The sequence below is a fragment of the Arachis duranensis genome, chromosome 5 (assembly GCF_000817695.3).
Source record: "Arachis duranensis cultivar V14167 chromosome 5, aradu.V14167.gnm2.J7QH, whole genome shotgun sequence".
NCBI classification, from domain to species: domain Eukaryota; kingdom Viridiplantae; phylum Streptophyta; class Magnoliopsida; order Fabales; family Fabaceae; genus Arachis; species Arachis duranensis.
The window spans coordinates 80,065,332-80,081,704 of record NC_029776.3 but is presented as its reverse complement, the minus strand read 5'-3'; the positions used below and the strand labels follow the sequence as shown (position 1 = coordinate 80,081,704).

General features: G+C 35.1%; 1 long non-coding RNA gene across 2 annotated transcripts; it reads left to right on the top strand.

Annotated features, from left to right (window-relative positions):
• Window positions 1-10,622: 10,622 nt before the first annotated feature.
• LOC107489663 (uncharacterized) lies at window positions 10,623-14,058 on the top strand. Of its 2 annotated transcripts, none has more exons than XR_002375841.2 (4): window positions 10,623-10,999; window positions 11,497-11,608; window positions 11,740-11,958; window positions 13,674-14,058. It is a non-coding gene; the product is annotated as an uncharacterized LOC107489663 (long non-coding RNA). The 2 variants fall into 2 exon arrangements; XR_001592266.3 differs by lacking the exon at window positions 13,674-14,058 and adding an exon at window positions 12,399-12,493.
• Window positions 14,059-16,373: the final 2,315 nt, after the last annotated feature.

Below are 16,373 nucleotides of genomic sequence, written 5' to 3'. Positions count from 1 at the left end.
TCTTTTTTGCGTGTTTTATTCTCGTTGTTGTTCTTTTTATTGCTGCTGTTGTTGTTGTATTTTTTTCTCCTCCTCTTTCTATTGATTTTACAATATTATGTATTTTTTTCTTCTTTCTTTGATTTTTTTTCCGAAGAAGAATTATAAAAAAATAAAATAAGAAGATGAAAAAGAAGCAACAATAGAAGATGAGAAGGAGGAAGAGGAAAAAATTTTGAATTATGCAGAATTTATTAGAATACAAATACGTCGAAAGTTTTCCAAAATATACCGAAACAAGAATGGAATAGATTCATCACAATAATAATTTAGATTTAGAAATCTTGTACCGAAATTTTGCTACAAATGCATAAAATATTTTTTTAATGCATTTTTCTTTTTTGTTTTTTCATTCTTTCTTTCTTTTTTTAGTTGAATGAATGTAAAATTCATCATCTTTCAAGTAATTTTGCAGCATTATATGTTTTTTCTTCTTCTTTGTTTAATTTTCTTTTGTGTTTATTCTTGTTAAGAGAGTAAAACAAGAAGAAACATGAGAAGGTAAAACAAGAAAGAAAAGATGAATAAAAAAAAAGATGATGATGTTGGTGATGAAGAAAAAGAAGAAGAAGCAGTAGCAGAAGATGAGGAGGAGGAAGAAGAAGAATTTTGAATTATGCAAAACTTATCAGAATGCAAATACACTGGAATTTCTTGACAATAACACATAAATTTCTTAGTTTTTACACCGAAATTGTCATGCCCCAAACCTGGCCATGACTGACGCTCAAGGGACAAGTCCCTCAGCAAGCCAAATGACCAAATTTTTGAAAAACGGACAGAATCTCCTCTGTTTCTAGGACCTTACCAACATAAATATTAACTCCCTGTATCAATAATAAACATCCATTTCCACAGACAATAACAACAGCATATTCCAACTATATCCACAATCACATATATCCAAAATACGCATTTCATATATATATATATATCAAGTTGATACTAGAGTATATAGTTAAATCCATAAGTCTTACATAACCAACTTTAAACAGTTCAAGATTCCAAAATAACATAACCCACACGAGGATCCTGCCTGTGATATATGGAGCATTGACATAATCTAAATTTTGAGTAAAGGTTCCATTACATAAATACTTAGCCCTTGAAAAGAAGAAAGGGCTCACCAAAATGACTAAGATCTACTGAGGGGCAGGTGGAATGGAACCTGGAATGACTCCTGTATCTGAAAAATATGGGAATATAATGGGGTGAGTCTTACAACTCAGTGAGCAAACATTACATCTATAACCCACACGAGACAATACAGAGTTTACCTTGAAAATTATATTTCTTTTCAGAGATGAGAAATTCATATTAATTAATTATGCAAATAAATAAATAAGTAGTTAAGTGAATGAACTGAAATGGGAGTCCTCATTCCAGAAGTCAAATCAAATCAAATATTACACACCTAGGGCGGCTCCACCTCTAAAGGTAGCCCTTTCCTCTAGTGTGCCCGTACGGTATAACAGATCCAACGCGTGGCCTACACGTTGGGCTAGCAACGCCCCTACTAGCTGAGGTCTGAGTTAGATGCATCTAAGTTAACGTCATAACCGCCGTTAACTACGGTTTTCTAGTCAGAGTCTCCCAAACTAATCCAAACCAAATCATTTATAACAAATCTCTAATAATTAAAACATATTACTAAATTTTCATAGTAAATAAAAATATATATTAAGAATGCCAATTATAAATATAATATCCACTCACAACTTGATTTCAAGGAACCGGAAGCAACTTTGAGCGCGTCAACGAGCTACCAAATGATGTCCAATAATTCTACAACTCTAGAAATATGACAATAATGATATTTGTGAGCTACTAATATTGTCAATTAACATAATCTTACTCACCTTGACAAAAACCCCAAATTTTCTAACCCTAATAACCCTAATTCGGATTTATACATACCCATAAATATAGAGATGACAAAAATTGGGAATATGGCTAATTATTGAGTCAAAGAGTTACCTTGAAGCCTCAATAATAACCGGAACTCAAAAGTTGGATACTTTCTTCACTAAGTAGGTTGAAGCTCCATGATTTAGGATTGTGAGAAAAGAAATTTAAATGAATAAAATAGAGAAGAGAAGGAGAAGGAATTAAGATGAAAGAAGTGGGTTTAATGATAGTGTGTGATTACAAGAAGAAGGGATGAGAAGATGGGAGAGATGAATGAGAAAGAAGGGATGAGGAGAAGAGGGTTTTAGGTTTTGTTGGAAGGAAATAAAAGAAAGTGAAAGAAGGAAAGGGGGGATGGGGGTCTTCTATAGATGGGGGAGAAGGGAATAAAATTTAAGTGGGGGCATGTGCCCCCCACGTGCTTTCCATCCCCTTTTTTTTTCCTCTCTCTTCGGTTATGACATTCTCTCTCCCTTAAGAAATTCGGTCCCCAAATTTCGAATTCATATATGGTTGTAAGTGTGATAGTTACCTTCAGACTCAAACAAATACGGATATTTGTCGCGCATAGCGTCCTCCACTTCCCAAGTTGCTTCTTCTATTGAATGATTCTTCCAAACAACTTTCGCAGATGCTATCTCTTTAGAACGTAGTTTCTTTACTTGGCGATCAACTATAGCCACCGGTTCCACTTCAAATGATAAATCTTCCTTTAGCTCTATGGCTTGTGGTGCAAGCACATGAGATGGGTCGGGAAGGTATTTGTGCAACATTGATACGTGAAAGACTGGATGAATCATAGACAACTCAGGCGGCAATGCCAAGCGGTAAGCAACTGCACCTATTCTATTCAGTATCTCAAATGGACCAATGTATCGAGGACTAAGCTTGCCTCTTTTCCCAAACCTCATCACTCCCTTCATAGGCGACACTCTAAGAAATACCTGATCACCCACTGAAAACTCTAAGTTACACCTTCTGTTATCAACATAAGCCTTCTGCCTACTCTAAGCTGCTAATAAACGTTCTCTTATTATGCGAACCTTCTCAACTGCATCTTGTACCAAATTTGGACCCAAAAGCTTAACCTCACCAACTTTAAACCACCCAACAGGTGACCTGCATCTTCTCCCATAAAGAGCCTCAAAAGGTGCCATTTGAATGCTGGCTTGATAACTATTATTATGAGAGAACTCGATCAAAGGTAGATAGCTGTCCCAATTTCCACCAAAATCTAGAACACAACACCTTAACATGTCTTCCAATGTTTGGATCGTCCTCTCTGATTGTCCATCGGTTTGAGGCTGTGCTAAGATCCAGACGAGTTCCTAACGCTTTTTGAAAAGATTTCCAAAAATGAGAGGTAAACTGGGGCCTGCGGTCTGAAATAATGGACACTGGAATTCCATGTAACTTAACTATCTCATCAACATAAAGTTGAGCATATCGAGCTGCACTAAAATTTGTTTTCACCGAAAGAAAGTGAGCTGACTTCGTCATTCTATCCACAATTATCCAAATTGAATCAAAACCCTTAAAACTACAAGGTAAGCCTGTTACAAAATCCAACGTAATCCTTTCCCACTTCTATTCAGGTATCTCAATATGTTGCAATAACCCAGCAGGTCTTTGAAGTTCAGCTTTAACCTGTTGGCAAGTTAAGCAATGAGAAACAAAAAGTCCTATGTCTTTCTTCATGCCTTTCCACCAAAACAATTGTTTCAAATCTTGATACATCTTATTGGAGCCCGGATGAACTGTATACTTAGAATTGTGAGCCTCCTCCAAAATAGCTTTCTTCAAGTCGGGGTTATCTGGAACACATAAGCGTTGACCACAACGCAATACATCTTGATCAAGAGAAAACTATGAGTTTCTCCCATTGCGAACATCTTCCATAAGCTTTCTTAGTTTCGGATCATCACTTTGTGCAACCTTGATCTATTCTATTAGGGAAGATTGGGCTCGAACATGTGCCAAGAAAACTCCTGATTCTCCAAGGTCAAATTGAATTTCACCGGCCTCCAATTGATGGACTTCTTCAACAATTGGTCTCCTTCCAAGAGTGATATGGGCCAAGCTACCCATAGATTTTCTACTGAGGGCATCTGCTACAACATTTGCCTTTCCAGGATGATACAAAATGGTACAATCGTAATCTTTTAGCAACTCCATCCATCTCCGTTGCCTCAAATTTAAATCCTTCTGTTGAAATATATACTTCAAGCTCTTGTGATCCGTATAGATCTCACAGGTCTCACCATAAAGGTAGTGTCTCCAAATCTTTAAAGCAAAGACAACCGCTGCCATTTCCAGGTCATGAGTTGGATAATTCTGCTCATGATTCTTGAGTTGTCGCGAGGCATAGGAAATAACGCGGCCATGCTGCATTAATACACAACTGAGTCCTATCCGAGATACATCGCAAAAGACTGAGAATCTCCCGGACCCAGAAGGTAAAACAAGAACTGGTGCTGAGGTTAGACAAATCTTAAATGTCTGAAAACTTTCCTCACAAGCTTTTGACCATTGAAACTTCACATTCTTCTGAGTTAACTTGGTTAATGGTGCCGAAATTCTCGAGAAGTCCTTGATGAATCGCCGATAGTAATCGGCCAACCCTAGAAAGTTACGAATTTCTGTCACTGTAGTAGGCCTTGGCCACTTCTGAACGGTTTCAACCTTCTTTGGATCCACCATGATTCCATATTTTGATACCACATGCCCCAAGAATGTCACTTGATTAAGCCAAAACTCACATTTAGAAAACTTAGCATATAGCTTGTGATCCCTTAAGGTTTGTAACACAATCCTCAAATGATACTCATGCTCTACAGCACTTTTCGAATACACCAAGATGTCATCAATGAAGACGATAACAAAATGATCTAAGAAAAGTTTGAAAACTCGGTTCATCAGAGCCATGAAAGTTGCAGGTGCATTTGTCAGACCAAAGGACATTACTAAGAACTCATAGTGGCCATAGCGAGTACGAAAAGCAGTTTTCGGAATGTCTTCCTCTTTTATCTTCAATTGATGGTATCCTGAACGCAAGTCGATTTTTGAGAAACAAGTAGCTCCTTGAAGTTGATCGAACAAATCATCAATCCTTGGCAATGGATACTTGTTGCGAACAGTTATCTTATTAAGCTGACGATAATCCATACATAGTCGCATCGTTCCATCCTTCTTCTTTACGAATAGGACAAGAGCTCCCCACGGAGAAGTGCTAGGACGAATGAATCCTTTCTCTAGCATGTCTTCCAATTGAACTTTTAATTCTCGTAACTCAGTTGGAGCCATACGATAGGGAGGAATGGACATAGGTTGGACTCCCGAAGCCAATTCTATGGAAAACTCAACTTCACGGTCAGGCGGCATCCCCGGTAGCTCATCAGGGAACACGTCAGGGAATTCTCTAACAATCGGAACCTGATCAAGACTAGGCACTTCGGCATCAACATCTCTAACAACTGCCAGAAATCCTTGGTTTCCTTTATCCATCAATTGCATAGCACTGATAGATGAGATGATGCTAGCTAAAGTGGGACAGTCATCACCCTTAAAAACAAAAGGTGAGATATCCAGTATGTCAAACTTCACAGTTTTGGGGTAACAGCCCACATCAGCATGACAAGCTGCTAACCAATCCATGCCTAAGATGACATCAATATCGTCCATAGGTTCTAAAAGGATCAAATCAGCTAAGGTTTCAACCGAATTAATTCTAACAACATAAGACCGAAACATGACTCGAACCACCGTGGATACTCCAAGTGGAGTGCCAACATGAAATGGGTGGGATAATAGTTCAGGTTGTTTATTAAAACAAGATGAAAGATATGGAGATACATATGAATAATGAGAACCGGTATCAAATAACACTCGAGCACTAAAGAACAAACTTGTAAAGTACCTGCCACCACAGCATTAGAAGCTTGAGCATCTTGACGTGTTAAAGCATACACACGTGTCTGACCTCGTCCTCTTTGGCTTCCTCTTCTGTTATAAGTCTGACCCCTGCCACCAGCTCCTCTGCCACTAGGACCAGAAGAATTTCCAATAGACATAGCTGAAGATGATGGCATTGGTGTTGTAGGACGTGCAATACTTGGAGCAAAGCCTCCTCTAGGATTTGGACAATCCCTCCTAAGATGACCAGATTGACAACAAACAAAACATGCACCAGTAACCTTGAAACATATACCGGAATGGTAGATCCCACACTGCTGGCAGTAAGATTTAGTTGGTCTTGTCTGATTGGAACCATGTTCGCTAGATTGAGGGGTGCCCCCAACAAAAGGTCTTGGACTTGAAACACTCATAGGAACAGATCCAGAAGAAGCAACCCCACCGAAAGATGTTTGAGGACGAGCTCGATAACCTGAATAACCTTGCTGATTAGTCTGACTATGATGAGACTGAAATCCTCCTGAACTAGATCCACCAGAAAATTGTCCTTTCATCTTGGGCTTCTTACCAACATCCTTAAATGCATTTCTCTCCGCTATCCCAACTTCAATTCCATAAGCAGAGTTTAGGACATCCTTAAAAGACATGCGTCCGACTTCAGGCATAAGAGTAGTGAACATAGGTTCTGCCAATCCACGAATGAAACGACAAACTTTCATCTCTTCTGAATTCACCAAGTACGGAGCACTCTTAGAAAGTCTGGTAAACTCCTTAGCATACTCAGTCACTGTCATATTCTCTTGCCTTAATCTTTCAAAGGCAATTGCATCTTCTGCTTGCTTGTTAGCTGGATAAAATCGAGCGAGAAACTCTTCAGTGAACTCTTTCCAAGAAGGAAGAGGAAGTCCAGCTGCTTCTTTGCTCTCAAGAAGAGACTCATACCAATATCTTGCTGAACCACGTAAGTTGTAGGATACTAACTCAACAGCCCATTCCTTGGTGCACTTGAGAGCTCGAATAGCTTTCTATGCATCCTCTAGATATTGCTGTGGATCTTCATCCAATCAATCTCCATTGAAAGTGGACGAATTCAACTTCAAATACTTTTCAATTGGCGGCTCTTGATCCCCAAACAATTGATGAACTCTATGAGGCTGAGGATTTGGCATACTAGGAATTTCTGCTCCGTCCCTATTTTGATTTATTAGGACCTGTAATACCGTATTAAGGGTTTGATTCATTCCCCTTAATTCAGCCGCTAAGTTCGGTTGAGCCTCTCTTACTGCAAGGTTCTCTCCTTCGCGCCTATCAGCTATCCTTTGGCTCATTGGCCTTTGTCGAAGCGCTCCAAGTGGTGGAGAAACTGCCCTATTGGATTCAGCAGTATCAGGAGCATTAACAGCGCCACCACATCTTGTCTTAGGTGGCATCTTCCACCTATTGAGTAAATAAAGCGATTGGATAACCAACGACATATGTATATGAATTTCAAAGACAATAGGACAGATAGAAAGAATTATGAGACCAAAAGATTGAGGACGACTTCCTATAGGCCTCTAATAACATCACACTTTATAAAAATGGGTCGGCTTTCATTTGCACAATTGTGATCCTACTAAAGGACATTTGCTCCCTATTACACAGGAAAACCTAAGGCTCTGATATCACTTTGTCATGGCCCGAACCTGGCAATGACTGGCCCGAACCTTGAAAAACGGACAGAATCTCCTCTATTTCTAGGACCTTACCAACATAAATATTAACTCCCTGTATCAATAATAAACATCCATTTCCACAGACAACAACAACAGCATATTCCAACTATATCCACAACCACATATATCCAAAATACGCATTTCATATATATATATATATATATATATGTATATATATCAAGTTGATACTAGAGTATATAGTTAAATCCACAAGTCTTACATAACCAACTTATAATTACTATCTAAACAGTTCAAGATTCCAAAATAGCATAACCCACACGAGGATCCTGCCTGTGACATATGGAGCATTGACATAATCTAAATTTTGAGTAAAGGTTCCATTACATAAATACTTAGCCCTTGAAAAGAAGAAAGTGCTCACCAAAATGACTAAGATCTACTGAGGGGCAGGTGAAATGGAACCTGGAATGACTCCTGTATCTAAAGAACATGGGAATATAATGGGGTGAGTTTTACAACTCAGTGAGCAAACATTACATCTATAACCCACACGAGACAATACAGAGTTTACCTTGAAAATTATGTTTCTTTTCAGAGATGAGAAATTCATATTAATTAATTATGCAAATAAATAAATAAGTAGTTAAGCGGATGAACTGAAATGGGAGTCCTCATTCCAGAAGTCAAATCAAATCAAATATTACACACCTAAGGCGGCTCCACCTCTAAATGTAGCCCTTTCCTCTAGTGTGCCCGTACGGTATAACAGATCCAACGTTTGGCCTACACGTTGGGCTAGCAACGCCCCTACTAGCTGAGGTCTGAGTTAGATGCATCTAAGTTAACGTCATAACCGCCGTTAACTACGGTTTTCTAGTCAGAGTCTCCTAAACCAATCCAAACCAAATCATTTATAACAAATCTCTAATAATTAAAACATATTACTAAATTTTCATAGTAAATAAAAAATATATATAAGAATGCATACTAAAATTTAATTAAAATTTAATAAAGTCAAATAAGAAAACATGTATGCTTTACAAAATATATAAATATCATCTCGTGTGTATTTTTATAAAATTGTAAGTTTCACAAATCAATACTTATTTCAAAAATTCAAACATCACAATAATAAAATATTTTCAAACTCCAAAATTAATGATTCGATAAAATATCGATAATAATATATTTAAAAACAATTATAGATATAATATCCACTCACAACTTGATTTCAAGGAACCGGAAGCAACTCTGAGCACGTCAATGAGCTACCAAATGATGTCCAATAATTCTACAACTCTAGAAATATGACAATAATGATATTTGTGAGCTACTAACATTGTCAATTAACATAATCTTACTCACCTTGACAAAAGCCCCAAATTTTCTCTCCCTAATAACCCTAATTCGGATTTATACATACCCATAAACATAGAGATGACAAAAATTGGGAATATGGCTAATTATTGAGTCAAAGAGTTACCTTGAAGCCTCAATAATAACCGGAACTCAAAAGTTGGATACTTTCTTCACTAAGTAGGTTGAAGCTCCATGATTTAGGGTTGTGATAAAGAAATTTGAATGAATAAAATAGAGAAAAGAAGGAGAAGAAATTAAGATGAAAGAAGTGGGTTTAATGATAGTGTGTGATTGCAGGAAGAAGGGATGAGAAGATGGGAGAGATGAATGAGAAAGAAGGGAAGAGGAGAAGAGGGTTTTAGGTTTTGTTGGAAGGAAATAAAAGAAAGTGAAAGAAGGAAGGGGGGATGGGGTCTTCGATAGATGGGGGAGAAGGGAAGAAAATTTAAGTGGGGGCATGTGCCCCCCACGTGCTTTCCATCCCCCTTTTTTTTTTTCCTTTCTCTTCGGTTATAATAGAAATATTGCTACAAATATACAGAAATATTTTTTTAATGATTACGACACACAAACCGAGTTTGAAAACAACCCACAAAAATGACTGAATTATCAACAAAAACACATCTAAATCAATTTTGGATCGGACAACGTCATCAATATGGCAAAATTTCTATGATAATGATAATAATGATATTGATAACGATAAGGATGATACATATAAAAAGAAGACGACGATGACTATAATGATAATGATCATGATGATGAAGATGATAGAGAAGAAGGAGAAAAAAGAAGGAGGAGGAGGAGGTGTTGGTGACGACGATAACAAAAGAGAAAGATAATGAAAAAGAAAGAGAAGAAGAAGAAGAAGACGAAGTATCAGGGGTGACGAAGAAGAAGAAGAAGAAGAAGGACAAAGTATCAGAGGTGACAAAGTAGAAGAAGAAGAAGAAGAAGAAGAAGAAGAAGAAGAAGAAGAAGAAGAACGTGTGCAGCAGGGGCGCGAAGAAGAACGTGTGCGTATGAGTCATGAGTGTAAATAACTTGTTGGACTCGTTTAGTTAATTAATTTGTATGTAGAGATTTATTTTTTTTCAAATTGTTAGTGGGTGGCACTTGTCCCTACAAGCTACAACATATATTCGTTTTCGGGTACAATAATATAAAAGTACCTTTTTGTTTATTTATTATGTTAAAAATATCTTTTTTTAAATAAAAAATCTTTAAAAAGGATATAAATTATAGCGTCTAAACAAAAATTTTCTTTTTATTTTTCAAGTATTTTTAGTCTACTACTAAAATTTTGACAAATACACTAAAAATAAAAAAAAAATTAATTAAAAAAATAAATATTTTTCTAATAATTTAATGTCATCCAAATAAATTCTTAATACAGTTAAATATTTCTATTTTTAAAAATATTATATGCATAAAAAACTCAACCATTAAATTAATTACTATAAATTTATATTTAAATAATTTTATAATTTAATTTATTTTTAATATTTATTTTATTTTTTAACATATATTTTATAGGAATTGGAATTTGATAACTGATTTATTTTTACATATGTCTAGTGTTATTAATATCTTTATACTTATATTCCGTTGAAATTAGATCCAACTTTATATATTCTTTTGACTTTATTGTAAATATGTCTAAACATAATTATTAAATTTGTCATATTATATGAGATATTTTTCTTTAGAAGGAGCACTAGGAATTTTTCGTCAAAGAACCAAACCACATTATAGAACAATAAGCGTTCCTAGAACCTCCTTACTATAAAAAGCAGACGCCATGACAGAAGTAACCCCATCATATCATAATTCATATTCATAGTTTCAGATACACAATTAAATTGACTCCAAAAAAATAAGTACGAACAACCATCTAAACCATAGTTTGATCCTAACCGTGTTGCTACTCATAGCATTTGCAACGAAGACTGAGCAATCAAAATAGATTCCAACACTGTATGTCTTCGGTGATTCATTTGTTGACTGTAGTAACAACCACAATGTTGATTTCTTTCCTTATGGCATAGATTTCGGCACACCCACTGGTCGCTGCACTAATGGCAAAACTGTTGCTGATTTCCTTGGTGAGAAACTATATATCTAGAATCATTCATTCTACAAGATTCTTACTGATTTGTGCAGAACATATTTTATTTACTGTTAACATACAAATAAAACTCCCACTCAAAAACTCAACCAAACAATTGGTTACATGTTGACTAAAAAAGTTACTCATCTAAATTTTTATTTTGTAGTTTGTGTATATAGAAAATATGTGTGTATAATTGCTCAAATATCCTTGTGTATGCTAATGATCGCACTAGAAAATAGTGTTAGAAAGAAAGAAAAAAAAAAACATAACTCCCGTCTATAATAAAATTTCTGCTAATATATATAAAGAAGATTTAGCGTACATACATCTTGATCCAACAAAAAGAAGAAACTGTACTATAACTTTCATCTAACTACCAAAGAGGATTAAGATTAGTATTTCTTTACATTTAGTTCACTCTTGAGTCTTGGATCTAGATTTAGTTGCATCATTTTTGTGATTCAATTGTTTTCTTTTTAATTTTTGCAGCTATATACCTTGGTCTGCCTTTTGCCCCTGCGTACTTGGGACTTTCAGAGTCATAACTACAGGCATAAATTACGCATCGGCGGGTTCTGGAATTTTGCCAGACACCAATAATGTTAGTGGCTCGTATTCTCACACCTCTACTTCAAAATTTCATTAGCTAAAAGATTACTTCTTCTTTTTTACTTATTTTAAAAATTAAACGAATTTATGATACCGTATACTATTTGTGCTTTCTTTAATTAGGAAATTTCATTTATAATGGACGAACAAATAAGGGGATTCGAGAGGACAGTTAAGGAGATTCTGCCAAAGGGGTTAGGTGAAGAAGCAGCGGAGAAGCATGTATCTGAATCCTTGTTTTTCTTATCTTCGGGTGTGAATGATCACTTCAAAAACAATACATTTCGTGGTAGTAGGAAATTTGCTTCCTACCTCATAAATGAATTCAAAATACGCTTGCAGGTATGTCAAATTTATTTACATATACAATTAACGAGTACATTATTGCACAAACTGATAAAAGTAACACATTTATCCCTAAGATTTTGCCCGGAACAATTTCATATATATCCGGCTAACGTTAGAAAAAAAATAATTTAAAGTTATTTTATTTAATTTATCATCTATGATTTTTTATATATAATATCTATAATTATATATTTATTATATTTAATATTATATAATGTCTTTTAAATATTTTTGTATATATACCTTGTTTCCACGAAAACATATTATGTTAATTTCTTTATATTGAGCCAATTGAACTTTGTTTGGGAGTTTGGCACTCCGCACTCCTATTTTGATTTTTTTACATCAAATAATACAATAAACGAAGAAAAACCAAAAAGCATGACGTTCCTTTCACCTTTTCGTTTATTATTATTATTGCTTTTTTGTGACAGATACTTCATAGCCTAGGAGCAAGAAAATTCTTTGTGAACAATGTTCCTCCAGTAGGATGCTTTCCATCAGTAAATCTGCGCTCAAAACCAATAGGAAAGTGTAGTAACTCTTTTGTTTTCCCTTTTTAGAAAATATTCTTTGGTTTTCTTTCAATTTTTGCTTAAGTTTTGTTTGGTAATAAACTGTTGTTATTCTGTTTTAAAATCTAAGACGTTTTAGATTTTTACAATTTAATTCTTAAAAAAATTATTAAATTTATTTTTACAAATATAAAATTTTTATTTTTATTTAAATGAGTGGATATTTGATATTTTAATGTCAAGTTAAAAAATAAAAATGATGATATAAAACACTATATTATATTCCTCGATTATTATATTTTTTAATCAAAGAGTTATTGCATTTATTGATATTGGATTATTTTGAAATTAAGAATATAATCTTAGAAATGCACATATAATAAAACAACAAAAATATTATTTGTACAATAAAATTAACTACTAAAATCAGCTTAAAATTTAAAAACTAAAATTTTAGTTAGATTTGTATTTATAAATTTTTTTTATTTCTTTAAAAAATCAAAAACTTAGGATAAGATTTGTATTTATAAATTTTTTTTATTCTTAAAATAAAAAATCTTACTGATTTGTAATTACAAACATTTTATTTTTTTAAAATCATAAATTTTATCCTTTGATTTATGAACTTGAATTTTTAAAAAAGTTATAATATGTAAATCTGATCCACCAATTTCATTCTTCTCTTCTCTCCTCAATAAATTTAACTGTCCGATTTGCTCAATAATAATTTATAAAAAATTAATTTTATATTAAAGAGAAACACCAACCCTTTCTATAATAATATATTACACACTAATTTTCTCCACATCAACAAAATTGAGCACTCTTATTTTATAGTTTTTATGATAGATCTTATTATGTATAAAAAAAATTGAAAAACATAAATTTACAATTTTATTTTCTGGATAACACCAAAGAAATTCGATAGGTCAAATAATGAATAGTAAAAACATCTAGAGTAAAAGAGGTGGCCACTTCTTAAATTTGATTTATGTTCATATATAAGAAGAAAACATTTCAAGTATTTTAGCGTTTAAGGTGTTTTGATAATTTTGTCTATTAATTTTAATTATAAAAATTTATATATAATTAAAATCAATAACTAAAATTATCGACACACTTGTAAAATATACATGGATGGGACTCACTCTTTATTGTTTCAAATATGACGAATGCACTTTATAACTTGTGCAGGGATCGTAGAAGCAATCAAACCATGCATGTTGCCCTCGAAGCATCAATGGTGATCTGTTATGCCATCCGAATTGTGATTTTTGTGCAAACAGAAACACATATCTTTTCTTTGATGACCGCCCAACCGAGAGAGCCAACCAAATATATGCAATAAAGTGCTTCGTCATTGACCATGCTATCTGCACTCCTCGCATAAACATCAGACACTTTCTATAACTCTTATTTTCTTAAATAAATCAGGTACCTCTAAGCTAGCGTCTAAGCTCTGAATCAATCTTACGATGCTAGTGTTTTGAATCTGGGTTATTAAATTCGATGGACGTTTAATATCTAGAAAGAGTGACTTTGTTTATTGTACTTGATGCAACTTATTAATAATAATAATAATAATAATAATAATAATAATAATAATAATTATTATTATTATTATTATTATTATTATTATTATTATTANGATATGGCTGTTACAAATTCGATGTCATAACTCGACATTATACACCATGACTCAGCATAAAGCGTTACCTTCAACTCAACGGATTACATTCTGAAATAAAAACGTCCGACTTGGTGTTGTCACCTACTAAATTCTAATAATTGCTCTTCAATGTAAATGACCAACAGAAGCGTAACCGATCTATTTTACTCCACCAATAAAGGTATGATATTTTACCCACGAAAGATACACTGAATTCACAATACTAACTTAAGCATCGGAGTGTCTTTTACAGGTACACTCCCATTTTGTTCATACTCTCCGCAACGTGATATCACTCTGGGCGAAGAGCTTGGACCTTTCTAGTATATAGCTAAGTGTTGAAGGCAACAAAGCTCGGCGTCGACTCCCAAAAACCGAGTTACATCCAGGTTATTCACAAAAGAACAATTGGTGCCCACTGTGGGGTCGAAGATATAGATTTTCTTTTTTTTTCATCGGCCTCAATATTTTCACTTTTAACCATGGCTGATCTACCTCCACCTATGCCATCCGAACTTCTTTGGATGGTAACTGAGTTGCAACAAGCCAACTAGCGCAGGAGAATCAAAGAATGGAAAACTAGATTGTCGAGCTAGCTAATGCTCGGATTGAAAACAATGATGGTCGTCTAGAACGAACAAAAGAGGCCAGGCACCAATCTGGTAATCTGGTCCAACGCATGTATCAGAAACTACTCGGAATGAAAAAGCTCAATTTCAACAGAACGAATAAGCTCAAGCTCAACGGAACGAAAAAGCTCAGGCAGAAAACGAAAACATTGAGCCCGACAACTCTAATAGGCCATTCACAGCTGAGCTGATGAACTTCGAACTGCCGAGAAGGTTCACCTTACGAACTACCTTAATCCCCTACGACGGGTTAGGCAATCCAAATAAATACGTCAAAAAGTTCAGATCCATAATGATAATAAATGGTGCATCAGATAAAGTTTTATGTCGTTGTTTTCCATCTTATTTAGATGGTCCTGCACTTGATTGGTTCTGTACTTTGTCTGCAGATTCTATTTCTCGTTTTCAGGAACTTGCGAAGCTTTTTAAGGAGCATTTTGCTGGCTCAGCTATCTACCTGCACGACTCTAACTACTTGAATACAATCAAACAATATCAAAATGAAAGCCTTAAAGACTACATGATTCGTTTCACGATAGTGGCCATGAGGATCCCCGACCTCCACCAAGAAGTGCAGCTGCACGCCATTAAAAGTGGACTCTGACCAGGCAAGTTCCAAGAGGCTATTGCTATCTCCAAACCGAAGACCATGGCTGAATTTCGCGAAAAAGCGAAAGGACAGATCGATATTGAGGAACTCTGACAAGCTCGGAAAGCAGAAAAGCCCAGTATAAAGAGGAAGATAAACCATGGGACAGTAAGAAGAGTTTCAAGCTCACCCTCGTTATGAATCCTATTCTCAGTTCAATACAAAGAGGGACGACATTATCAAGGAGATTCTAAATTCTAAATTGATCAAACCACCACGAAAGGCCGGCAATTATCCAGAAGCGAAGAATGTAGACAAGTCAAAGCATTGCACCTATCACCATAAGCATGGACATACCACTGATGAGTCTGTCATCGCCAAGGACCTCTTGGAGTAACTAGCTCAGCAAGGCCTTTTAGACAAATATATCGGTGGCCATATACAAAGGCGTGCCCCTTCCTCGGGTGACCATACCTCAGCAGGACAACACAGCTGAAACAAGGAAAGGGTGACTTCAAGTCATCCTAAACAACCTAGAGGAATTATTAACTGTATTTCTAGAGGTTTTGTAGGTGGAGGTGCTACAAGCTCGGCAAGGAAACACTCCTACCGAGCTATGTTATCGATAGAAGCTAGTCCTAACAATAATCAAACACCTTCACATTTTCCTCAGATGACGTTTCACGCCTCTGACTTCAATACAAACATAACAAATCTAGATGACCCAGTCGTAATTTCCATCCATTTAGGAGACCTTCTGGTAAAAAACGTACTAATGGATCTGGGGAGCAGTGCTGATGTTCTTTTCTATTCAACATTCCAGAAAATGAAGCTAAGTAACAACTTAGGGTTAAGTACGATTTTGGTCCCTAACGTAGAGGCCGAAAATTTATTTTGTCCTCGGCCTTTTTTTCGCTACAAAATGGTTCTGAAAGTTTCAGTTTATTTTAAAATTGTCCTTTTCACTAAATTTTTTATTTTTATTACCATTTTACCCCTAACTAAAA